The following is a 12,451-nucleotide window of genomic DNA, read 5'->3' as shown; positions in this document are numbered from 1 at the left end:
TGGGTTCAAAAATCAATGCTGTCACTCAGCAGCCATGAAATAGATGGTCATTAATACTGGTGCTGGTGCTAGTAGTGAATGCTGTTAGAGCAAGAAAATTAAATCAATTGACTCCAAAGAACCCCTTACATTTGCCTGAGTCACTTCTTTTGTAATTCAGCCTCTTTAATATATATTGTATTCCAGCACTGCCCTCTACCCACTTATATGCTACATTACAACCTACTCGAAAAGATGGGCTTTTCTTCCACCTGTGATAGAGTAATGCATGTATTAAAGATATCATATAATGAACTTTCATCTTTACAAGACCTCATAGATTTTTCGCTAGAGTATGGGCAAGCAAAACCGCTTGGTAGAAGATAAAACAAAGTAAAAGCTTTAGTCACTCAGTTGTGTCCAACTCTTTGCGACCCCGTGGTCCAAGCCCACCAGGCTCCTCTGTCCAGGGAAGTCTCTAGGCAAAAATACTGGAGTGGGTTGCCATTCCCTTTTCCAGGGGATCTTCCCAACTCAGGGATCAAACCCTGGTCACCTGCACTGCAGGTGGATTTTTTACCATCTGAGCTGTGAAAGATGACATGTATGCACTGAATGGTCATCTCTGGAAAGTGAGAACTATCTTCAAATCCTCACTGGGAGGCTCCCCAGCCAGTGACTCAGGAGAGCACTGCATCTCTCTGTTCTGTTGCAGAATGGCTCCTCCAAAGACCTGAGAAACCCTGGGTTCTAGTCTTGAATCCATTTCTACCCTGTGCAGCACCCAGGAAAGTCCTTTAACTCTGCCTGGGAGAACATTCCAGGTGCATATGTAAAAGTGAGGGTAACTTTTCTGTACCACATGAGTTCATGGAAAGAGATTCCTAGGGAGCTTCTTGAATTTTATTTCAGCAAACATTTAGCAAGTGCTTTTATATGCTAGGTATCATGTCAAGAACTGGACACGAGTGAGACACAGCCCCTCCCCTTAGTGTTCCCTATCATAGTATCTCAAATTGATACATGGAAACAGACATGAAAGACATGCATTTCCATTCATAGATTCATTTCTTCACGTTAAAGATGAAGCATCCCTGGGCCTTATCCTCAAGGAGGTATTTATTATTAATATTTGGTTTACACTGATTTACAGAGATAGAAGTGAGAGTGGGATTTTTGAAACATCGTTTTGTGAGTCAGCATATAGGAAGCACCTACAATGCCCGAGTCACTAGGCTCGAGGCCAGGAATACAAAAAAGATAAAAGTTACTTCCAAGAAGCTGACAGGAATCAAATTAGAGGGTAAGGCAACAAGTGCTGGACTCTGTGAGCAATCAACCACTCTCCTGGTAGACTTGAATTTGTCCCTGAGGAAGGACACAGGATCAGATCTTAAGAGATCATTTCTTACTCGGTAAAGAACAGAAGAGAAGAAGGGTAGCTAAGAATACCACTTGACAAACGGGGCAGAAAAGGAAAAAGGTTAAGAAAAGGTCCTGACTGTGCCAGGCTTCACCTAGCACAAGCATGCTGGAATTTAGGTTTCCCCTGACACCATCAGTTCATGGGAAATAGATGGGGAAACAGTGGAAACAGTGTCAGACTTTATTTTTGGGGGCTCCAAAATCACTGCAGATGGTGATTGTAGCCATGAAATTAAAAGACGCTTACTCCTTGGAAGGAAAGTTATGACCAACCTAGATAGCATATTCAAAAGCAGAGACATTACTTCGCCAACAAAGGTTCATCTAGTCAAGGCTATGGTTTTTCCAGTGGTCATGTATGGATGTGAGAGTTGGACTGTGAAGAAGGCTGAGCGCCGAAGAATTGATGCTTTTGAACTGTGGTGTTGGAGAAGACTCTTGAGAGTCCCTTGGACTGCAAGGAGATCCAACCAGTCCATTCTGAAGGAGATCAGCCCTGGGATTTCTTTGGAAGGAATGATGCTAAAGCTGAAACTCCAGTACTTTGGCCACCTCGAGCAAAGAGTTGACTCATTGGAAAAGACTCTGATGCTGGGAGGGATTGGGGGCAGGAGGACAAGGGGACGACAGAGGATGAGATGGCTGGATGGCATCACCGACTTGATGAACGTGAGTTTAAGTGAACTCCGGGAGTTGGTGATGGACAGGGAGGGCTGGCGTGCTGCAATTCATGGGGTCGCAAAGAGTTGGACACGACTGAGCTATTGAACTGAACTGAACTGAATTGACACTAGCAGTGGGGGCTTTATTCAACCACTGTCTTCTGGGAGAGTCTCAGAACATCTTTAGTGAATAAAGCCTCTGGGGATAAATTTCAACTGAGAACAAGGAATGGGGGAAAGCTCTGAAGATACCCACATGAACAGGGATAGCAGTGGATGCCTAGGACCAAATCAGACTTGTAATCTGGGCTCAGGAACTGAGGGGTCCTGGGAGCACTGCTTCTGAGTGTGTGTGCTCAGTCACTCAGTCGTGTCTGACTCTTTTCGGCCCCGCGGGCTGTAGCTCACCGGGCTCCATTGCCCATGGAATTTTCCAGGCAAGAATACTGGAGTGGAGACCCATTCCCTTCTCTAGAGGATCTTCCTGACCCAGGAATTGAACCTGCATCTCTTGCATCTCCTGCATTGACAGATGGGTTCTTTACCACTAGAGCCATCTGGAAGCCCTGCACTGCTTTTGAGTATTTCTCAAACTTCAGTGCAGAAAAAAAATCAATATAATTTCTTGTACATCCTCCAGAGAATCTGGTTCTATAGTTCTGGAGAGAGGTAAGTCAAAGACTTTGCTTTTTCTTTTTTCCCCTTAACTAAGATCCCCTAGAGTCCGATGCACATGATCAACAGACCACACTCTAAGAAGTACTGCCATCAGAGCTGGTCTGATGGAAGAGGTAAAATTTCCACAGCTCTGAGATATGAAACTCTACATGTTTCAAAAGTGTACAAGAAAATCAGATGCTGTCTCTGTGTATGACACACTGCCTCACCAGAGCTGCAGGGGTAAAAATATTTTGCGCATTTGCCCAGAAGCAACAAGAAAGTGATGGAAGCCTAGAAGAGTGTTTTTGTAAATACCATGGGATAGTCATTTTAAAATTGCTATTTCTGGGCATGCTGCTAACTCTGCTTTACTCTTCCATCCTGTCCTGGCATGTCTCTGAAGGGCTATACCCTGAGCATGGGGCTTCCCAGGTGGCACTAGAGGTAAAGAACCTCCTTGCCAATGCAGGTAGATGCCAGAGACAAGGGTTCAACCCCTGGGTTGAGGAGATCCCCTGAAGCAGGGCATGGAAACCCACTCCCAGTATTCTTGCCTGGAGAAACCCATGGACCAAGGAGCCTGGTGGGTCCATAGAGTTGCAGAGTCGGATATGACTGAAGCGACTTAGCACACACACATAAATCTAAGCACGACTGGTAAAGAATCCTCCTGCCAATGCAGGAGACGTGAGTTTGATCCCTGGGTCGGGAAGATACCCTAGAGGAGGGCATGGCAACCAACTCGGGTATTCTTGCCTGGGAAATCCCATAGACAGAGGAGCCTGGTGGGCTACAGTCCACGGGGTCGCAAAGAGTTGGACACAACTGAGTGACCGAGCATGCACGCACGCTAAGCATCTGCCGCAGCACACGCTGGAAGGTCAAGCTGAGGCCCAGGTGGAGGTGAGTAAGGCTGATGAACTGTGCCTCTACCCAGGAACCAATCTGATTTGACCAGTCATTTTCCCAAGCTCAGTCACACTAGCCCTTCCGAGAAAACATAAATGAGGTGGAGAGGACAGTTCAAAATGAGGCATAAGCAGAGGCCAGAAGCTTTTCATTCATCTGAGCTGGAGCTTGCCTTTCAAAAAAAGTCTTTGTTTCGGTTTTCCTAAAGAAAATAATACAACAAATTATCTTCTTTTAAGCTAAAGGTAAGGTCAAACTGCAAAGCTATTCAAAAAGTATGTGAACTTAATCATCAAGGTTTCTTTTTTTTTTTTTTAATGCCGTTAATTTAACTTTCTAAGGGCTTCCCTGGTAGCTCAAATGGTAAAGAATCTGCCTGCAATGCAGGAGACCTGGGTTCAATCCCTGGGTCAGGAAGATTCCCTGGAGGAGGAAATGGCAATCCACTCTAGTATTCTGGCCTAGAAAATTCCATGGACATGAGGAACCTGGTGGGTTACAGTCCACAGGGTCGCAACTAACTTTCTTAACTTTTAATTTTACCTTACTGTCAGGCTGATTCATATGTAGGAAATCAGCTCAGATATAGGTAATAAATAAATCTTTTTTTTTTTTTAACCTTAGAGTACAAACTTTAAAAACCACTGTTTTCTCAGGCCCTATCTCAGAACAAGGCTCAAGTCAAGGGCTCAATGGGTAACATTCTGCAGGGAAAGACTGACACCTGCAGGAGTACTGTGTCACTACATGGCAGAATCCACAGGAATTCTCAAAAATCTGCCAGTTCCGCAATGTTCAGGTTTCATACTCAGCGTGCTGCCTGGCATACAATGGACTCTCAACAAATGATGGCTGTCATTTGCAAGATGGTCATGTTAGTCATAAATGCATTTTTGCACTTCTTGAAATTAAAAAACGAAAATTTAAAAATCTCAAAGATGAAAAGAGTCAGAGGTTCATCAAATTATTCTGATCATTCTTATTTTTTCATAGAAACCCTTCCAGACAGACAAGAATCTTGTTTCTAAAGATATTACAGAAAGAATTCCATAACCTCATCCATCCACACTGTGGCTCGACAATCTCCAGCAGGGCCAGGCTCAAGCAAACTTTGGTTAGGTACATAAATTTAAGAAGCTCCAGTTCTCTTTTCAGAATAGACACACCTCCCAATTTTAGAACAGGCTTCCCAGTTGGCTCAGCAATAAAGAATCAGCCTGCCAATGCAGGAGATGCAGGAGATGTGGGTTCAGTCCCTGAATGGGAAGATCCCCGAGAGGAGTAAATGGCAACCCACTCCAGTATTCTTGCCTGGGAAATCCCATGGATAGAGGACCTGGCGGGTTACGTCCATGGGGTCACAATGATTCAGACACAATTTAGCGACTAAGCACAATTTTAGAATATCTATTCAATAGATTTGCTGTGCACCTACTGTGTTCCAGGCTTCTCAGTTACCACTAGGTAAAGTACCCACTTGCTAATACAAGAGATTTAAAAGACTTGGGTTTGATCCCTGGGATGGGAAGATCCCCTGGAGAGGAAATGACAGCCCACTCCAGTATTCTGGCCTGGAAAATCCTATGGACAGAGGAGCCCGGCAGGCTACAGTCCATGGGAACAAGTTGGACACGACTAATGCAACTTTGCACATGCTACGTTCCAGGCACTCTGGTATTCAGTCTGTGGTATTCATCATGGTGTACAATGGGAACTAGACATATTTCATGCTCTTGAAAAGTTCCCAGTCTGCTGATCCTGCAAGACCCCAGGGGGCTCCTGCTTCCTTTTCCCTGTCTCCCACCTCTTTTTTTAGCTCCTCATTTGTTTTTCCTTATAAGCACTTGATGCCAGCTTCCCGTAATCTTCCTCACTTTCAACAAAACTAAACTTCCTGTACTTCATTTTCACAGGGCTCCAATCTAGGTAGATACTAGCTGACCTGGTAAACTACTCCAGGTCAAGGGCTAATGGATCCTATCACCAAGGTGATTTGAACATATATTTTAGTGGGGTCTTCCTGCTACTGCTAAGTCACTTCAGTCGTGTCCGACTCTGTGCGACCCCATAGACGGCAGCCCATCAGGCTCCCCCGTCCCTGGGATTCTCCAGGCAAGAACACTGGAGTGGGTTGCCATTTCCTTCTCCAATGCATGAAAGTGAAAAGTGAAAGTGAAGTCACTCAGTCGTGAAGTCACTCAGTCGTGTCTGACTCTTAGCGACCCCATGGACTGGAGCCTACCAGGCTCCTCCATCCATGGGATCCTCCAGGCAAGAGTACTGGAGTAGGGTGCCATTGCCTTCTCCAGGGGTCTTCCTGAAGAAGACTAAAATCACTTAGACCTTTGTGTTGGGCTCATGGAAACAAGTGATGCAGTCCTATCTCACCCATGTGCTAACTAGTTGCCAGAGGACAGAGTCAAACCTTGATGTTTTTGGTTTAATGCCACTATTTAAATCTATTTCTTTATTAGCCTCAATAGAGTTGAAACACCCAATCACTTTTTATCGTAGAGTAGCTCCTTTCTGTTCCTGGTCAATGTCTCTTCTCATTCTTCTTTATGACATACAGAGGCCCCTCAGAGTAATGCAAAGCTGCCATTGAAAAATACAAAATGAGGTCAACTTGCATTTTTCATCAATTACACTTATTTTCCTAAATTCTGCAGAGCAAGTAGTCAGATGGAATGGCTACCACTATCAAATGTATCAATTCAAATCAGATACAAAATGATCGGAAAGCTACTATTCCTGCTTGTTATACATGGTGATCACTCCAAGCAGGTCTTGATCTGTGCTCCTGGCCATTTGCCAAGTGGGTGTTTGTTTAAAATTTTGGCTCTGTCAGTGTTGATCTTGTTTCTGATAGCATGTAATTATTCAAAATAAAAATATATTAGTCCAAATTAAGAAACACAACTCCTTCACTTAGTTGAACTGAATTATAGTGGATATATATTCAATAACAAGAAAAAGAAGTCAAGAAATATGAAAATAGAGTTTGTGTCCCAAGAAGTCAACTTTTTCAATGGTACATAATTGTTTTTCTTCATACTAATATCTACCTTTAATATTAAGAAGGCCCTTTAGCAGATTATACCAGCTACCCTTCAATATTTCCTTGGATTTGATTTTTTTTAACTTACTCTCATATCTCCTGGACAATATGAACAAAGTGTATAAATAAACCTTAGGAATTTACACCTCAGGAAATTAAAAGTGCCATAAAAGAGTCTGGGATTAGCAGATGCAAACTATTATATATAGAATAGATAAAAAAGGTCCTACTCTATAGCACAGGGAACTATATTCAATATCCTGTAAAAACCATTATGGAAAAGATATGAAAAAGAATGTATGTGTGTGAAGCACTTGCTGTATAGCAGAAATTATCACAATATTATAAATCAACTATACTTCAACAAAAAAATTTTTTTAAGATAAATCCAAATTTTTTTAAATGCCATAGGAAAAAGGAACTGAACAGTATTGATGCTTTTTACATAGTACACTTTGTACATGTTATTTCATGTTTCTCTTGAGAGCCCTGTCAAATCACGTAGATTGCTTAGAATTATCCTCACCTAACAGATGAGGAAAATAAAAGCCAGGAGAGACTCTGAAACTTGTCAGTAAGTGACATTGTTCATATTCAGCCTCATGTCCATCTGGGTCTAGATCACAAGCACCTTCCATGACACCCGAAAAACATTATTCTAAGTGCAGGGTATGAATTTCAAATGAAAAGACAGACTTGGTATGAAATGAGAATGCTATCAAGGATGTAGCACCTTATGGTGTCCAGTAGAACACAATAAAAATAGAAAAAATTTAAAGGGCTTTGTGGTTACACATTTAATGTACATTAGTGATTAACAAACTGTGTTGATCATTTGTGGAGGCTTTTAAATGTAATTTTCAAAGAACAGCCATTTAGAGATTAAACATTATAGTGCAGTGTGTGCACGTCATTGGTGAGAAATTTAACCTCACTATTGCTATAAACAGTTTAGGATAAAAACCCTGACTCTGAGAGTAATGGAGAAGCTTATCACATTTAAGCTTTATTGATTTCTGCTCCACAGTATGTTTCAGTGTATTTAGAATATCGTTCTTGTGGCTAATATGATTGATTGTGCAATTAGTTAAAAACAGATTTATTTGATCCTAATCTTCACTCTAAAGATTTTGAACAATGCTATTAGGTCATTCCTTTATCCATTAAAAATTTTTGTAAAACAGATTGGGGTTCCATGCTGCTGCTGCTGCTGCTAAGTCGCTTCAGTCGTGTCCGACTCTGTGCAACCCCATAGACGGCCTCCTACCAGGCTCCTCTGTTCCTGGGATTCTCCAGGCAAGAACACTGGAGTGGGTTGCCATTTCCTTCTCCAATGCATGAAAGTGAAAAGTGAAAGTGAAGTCGCTCAGTCGTGTCCAACTCTTAGCGACCTCATGGACTGCAGCCTACCAGGCTCCTCCAGGTTCCATATAAGCATGCAATTGCCATATGACCATGTCAAACACTGCATTTGGGAGCATTTACGCCCAGTAAACAAAAAAAATATGTTTACCTGAAAATCTGTATACTATTGTTCCTACAGCTATATTTGTAATAGCCCCAAACTGGAAAAAACTCAGATGTCCTTCAGCTGGTAGCTGGTTAAACAAACTGTGGTACATCCATACTATGGAGTACTATTCAACCATAAAAAGAAACAAATTATTGCTGGGTAAAACAATCTGAATGAATCGCCAGGGAATTATCCAGAGTTGAAAAAGGCAACTCTAAAAGGTTACACAATGTATGGTTCCATTTACATAATATACTTAAAATGACACAATTGCAGAACTGGAGAACAGATTCCTGGTTGCCAGAGGTTAAGGAGAGGGTGAGAATAAGAGCGAAGTAGGTGTGGCATTAAAAGACAAGAGGAGAGACCCCTGTGGTGATGAAAACATTCCATACCTGGACGACTTTGATATTATAAACCAGTGTTATCACTGAAGAAATAATACTATTATTTCTTACAACTGCATGGGAGTCTTCAACAATCTCCAAAAAAAAAGTTTACTGAAAAAAAAAGATGCTGAATACCTAAGGCACTGGAACTACAGAAAGAATAAAGATTCCTCAAAGGACACTAAATACCTACAAGAAAGAAGGTAATTCCACAGTTGTGTGGTAAATTCTCTATTCTGCATACATGTCATGGAGATACAGAGACAAAGCACTGTTGAACTTATACATGGAACAGGGTAAATGAAAAGATTTCCAGAGAAGGGGATGCTACAGCAGAGGCTTGAAAAATTACTAGGAGGTATTCTGGCAAAGAAAGGGGAGAAATTGGTGAAGGGCATTCCAGCCAGAGGGAGCAGCAAGTGCCAAGGCAAGGAGATTGGAAACAAAGTAATGCCTTTAGGAAACTATGAAGTTCGGGATGTCCTGTGTCTGGTGGGTCAAGTTGCCGGGAGAGACAAGGCTCGTGTCAGTCCTAAAGCACAGTCCAGGTCTCGAGATATATTATTTTAAGAGGCTTGAAGTATATCCTGTAGGGCATAGCTAGAGATTATAGGTCTGTCTGTCTGTTTATAGCAATAAATAAGATGTAGCTTTTAAAGGCCATGGAGGTGGAGACTGAACTGTGGGCTGATGGTGGGGACCAGAGGTAGCCAGTGATACATGATAAAGATTTAAAATACAGCAGTGACAGGACTTCCCTGGTGATCCAGTAGTTAAGAATCTGTCTTCTGAAGCAGGGGATGTAGGTTTGATTCCTGCTCAGGGAACTAAGATCCCACATGCTGCAGGGACAACCCGGCCCACCCGCCACAACTAAAGAAGTGCACGTGCCACCACTAGAGAGCCTGTGCAGCACAACTACTGAGCCCACATGCTCTAGAGCCCGTGGTTCACAAGAGAAGCCTGTGTGCTGCAACTGGAGAAGTGCCCGCACGCTGCAACGAAGACCCAGCACAGCCAAAAAAATAATCAGATCAGATCAGATCAGTCGCTCAGTCGTGTCCGACTCTTTGCGACCCCATGAATCGCAGCACACCAGGCCTCCCTGTCCATCACCAACTCCTGGAGTTCACTCAGACTCACGTCCATCGAGTCAGTGATGCCATCCAGCCATCTCATCCTCTGTCGTCCCCTTCTCTTGCCCCCATCCCTCCCAGCATCAGAGTCTTTTCCAATGAGTCAACTCTTCACATGAGGTGGCCAAAGTACTGGAGTTTCAGCTTTAGCATCATTCCTTCCAAAGAAATCCTAGGGCTAACCCACAGAGCTTCCCTGATAGCTGAGTTGGTAAGGAATCCACCCGCAATGCAGGAGACCCTGGTTTGATTCCTCGGTCAGGAAGATCCCTTGGAGAAGGGAAAGGCTACCCACTCCAGGATTCTGGCCTGGAGAATTTTATGGACTGTGTAGTCCATGGGGTCACAAAGAGTCAGACACAATTGAGGGACTTTCACTTCACTTCACAGCAGTGACAACAGGAATGTAGAAAAAGGGTGGATCTGAGACACTAAACAGAGACATAATCCAACAGTATATGGTCACCGAGTGTGATAAAGGAAAACTCTAGGCATGACTGAAAATGAGCAGGGTTAGAATGTTGCTTCCCAGCCAAGAACAGACATCCCTAATGAATAATCATGCAAGTGTTGAAAAGTGAAAGTGTTAGTTGCTCAGTCATGTCTTGACTCTGTGCAACCCCATCGACTGTAGGCCCCTGGGCTCTTCTGTCCATGGAATTCTCCAGGCAAGAATACTGGAGTTGGTTGCCATGCCCTTCTCCAGGGGATTTTCCCAACCTGGGAGCAGTGTGTGTCATGAGACATATCCAAGTGGAAATATGTAATAAGAAACTGGATATTTCAGTATATAACTTAGGATGAAAATTGGGACCTGGCATTGTAATAGCATATATGTGGTATTAATAGCATATATGTGGAAATTAAATCAAGACAGTTACAGTCTAACTATAGTATGTAAAAGGACAAGAAAAAAAAGATTAAGAGCAGAACCCTTAAGAACATGGATACAGGAATTTCCTTGAAGGTCCACTGGTTAAGACTCCACACTGCTAGTGCAGGGGACATGGGTTTGATCCCTGGTCAAAGAACTAAGATACCATATGCTGCTGCTGCTACTGCTAAGTCGCTTCAATCATGTCGGACTCTGTACAACCCCATAGATGGCAGCCAACCAGGCTCCACCGTCCCTGGATTCTCCAAGCAAGAACACTGGATTGGGTTGCCATTTCCTTCTCCAATGCATGAAAGTGAAAAGTGAAAGTGAAGTCGCTCAGTCGTGTCCGACTCTTCACGACCCCATGGACTGCAGCCTACTAGGCTCCTCCGTCTATGGGATTTTCCAGGGAAGAGTACTGGATACCATATAAGAGTGTGGCAAAAAAAGAAGAAAAAATGGCAAAGGCCATTCTTTCAAATAAGGTCATATTCACAGGTTCCAACAGAATAAAAAATTTATATGCTACCTGATAATAAAATTATTTTCTGTTAAGTGAATTCCATGTTTCATTTTTAAGTGAACCCATTCACTTACAAAAAAGTAATGTCTCTGCTTTTTAATACACTGTCTAGATTTGTAAGAATATACAAGAAGGAAGGAGGGAAGGAAAGGAAAGGAAAAACATCTCACTCATCCACAATGCTTCATGGAGCCCCAATGTCTCCCCATTCCAGATCACGGAAAGTCATCCTATAAAATAAGGCACAATCTGAGTTTCCCCAAACTTCAAATGCCCATGTGATACGACTTCCCATCCTGTCCCTTCGAGGGCACTGAGATTTCTGCTAGATGCAGCTACGGATGTCCCCACCAGGCATTATTCCTCCATCCGGCATGCCACTGAAGCCTTCTATCAAGCATCATAACTAAAGAGCCAGAGTCCTCAAAGTACTAAAAATCCACTGCTACGTGAGGGGAACTGTGCCCTCTCCCCTCCCTGTTGTCACTGTTAGAGGTGCTCCCAATGCAGCGCTGCTCCTGTTTCCACTGCCTTACAGACCCGAGTGAAAGAACGCTTTCCCTTTTTTTTTTTTTTTTTAATTCACAGACTTCTTTTTCTCTCTAGGATTCAGACATAGATTGTTGTATATCTATCTTTTTATATTTGTCCATTCATTTCAAAAGTGGGTGGTTAAGTATTTAGTGTTAAAGAAGGCTTAATTTAAAAATCAAAACACATAAATATTTAATTAGAACTGACATGAGTTATAAATTATTGAAGTCAGTCCAGAAGTCATTTTGCAGCAGGTCTCATGACAATCAACATAGCTTCCATTCTCAGTGTTTCATTCCAGTGGTCCCACTATTACCATGATACAGTCCTCTGCCTCTGATGATCTCTGGGCATCTTCCTACTTCTGTTTCAAATACTGGGCTGGAAGCACTCTTCCCACATCTCCAGGCCAAATTCCCAAGAAAGAAACTGACTGAAGAAAGCTAATTACCATGACACTTGCATGGACATTTGTGTTACATCTCATGGGCCACTGATCCACCTTTGGGTCAGCTGTGGCCACATGGTAATCTCAGGTGGCACCAGCATGAATACATTCAGAAGAGCCTCCCAGAAGGGGGGCGAGAGGAGAGATGGTTGGATGGCATTACTGATTCAATGGACATAAGTTTGAGCAAATTCCATGATATGGTGAAGGATAGAGAAGGCGATGGCACCCCACTCCAGTACTGTTGCCTGGAAAACCCCATGGATGGAGGAGCCTGGTGGGCTACAGTCCATGGGGTCGCTGAGGGTCAGACACGACTGAGCAACTTCACTTTCACT

The sequence above is a fragment of the Bos taurus genome, chromosome 6 (genome assembly GCF_002263795.3).
Source record: "Bos taurus isolate L1 Dominette 01449 registration number 42190680 breed Hereford chromosome 6, ARS-UCD2.0, whole genome shotgun sequence".
Taxonomy (NCBI): Eukaryota; Metazoa; Chordata; class Mammalia; order Artiodactyla; family Bovidae; genus Bos; species Bos taurus.
Note: the sequence above shows the minus strand (reverse complement) of the source record.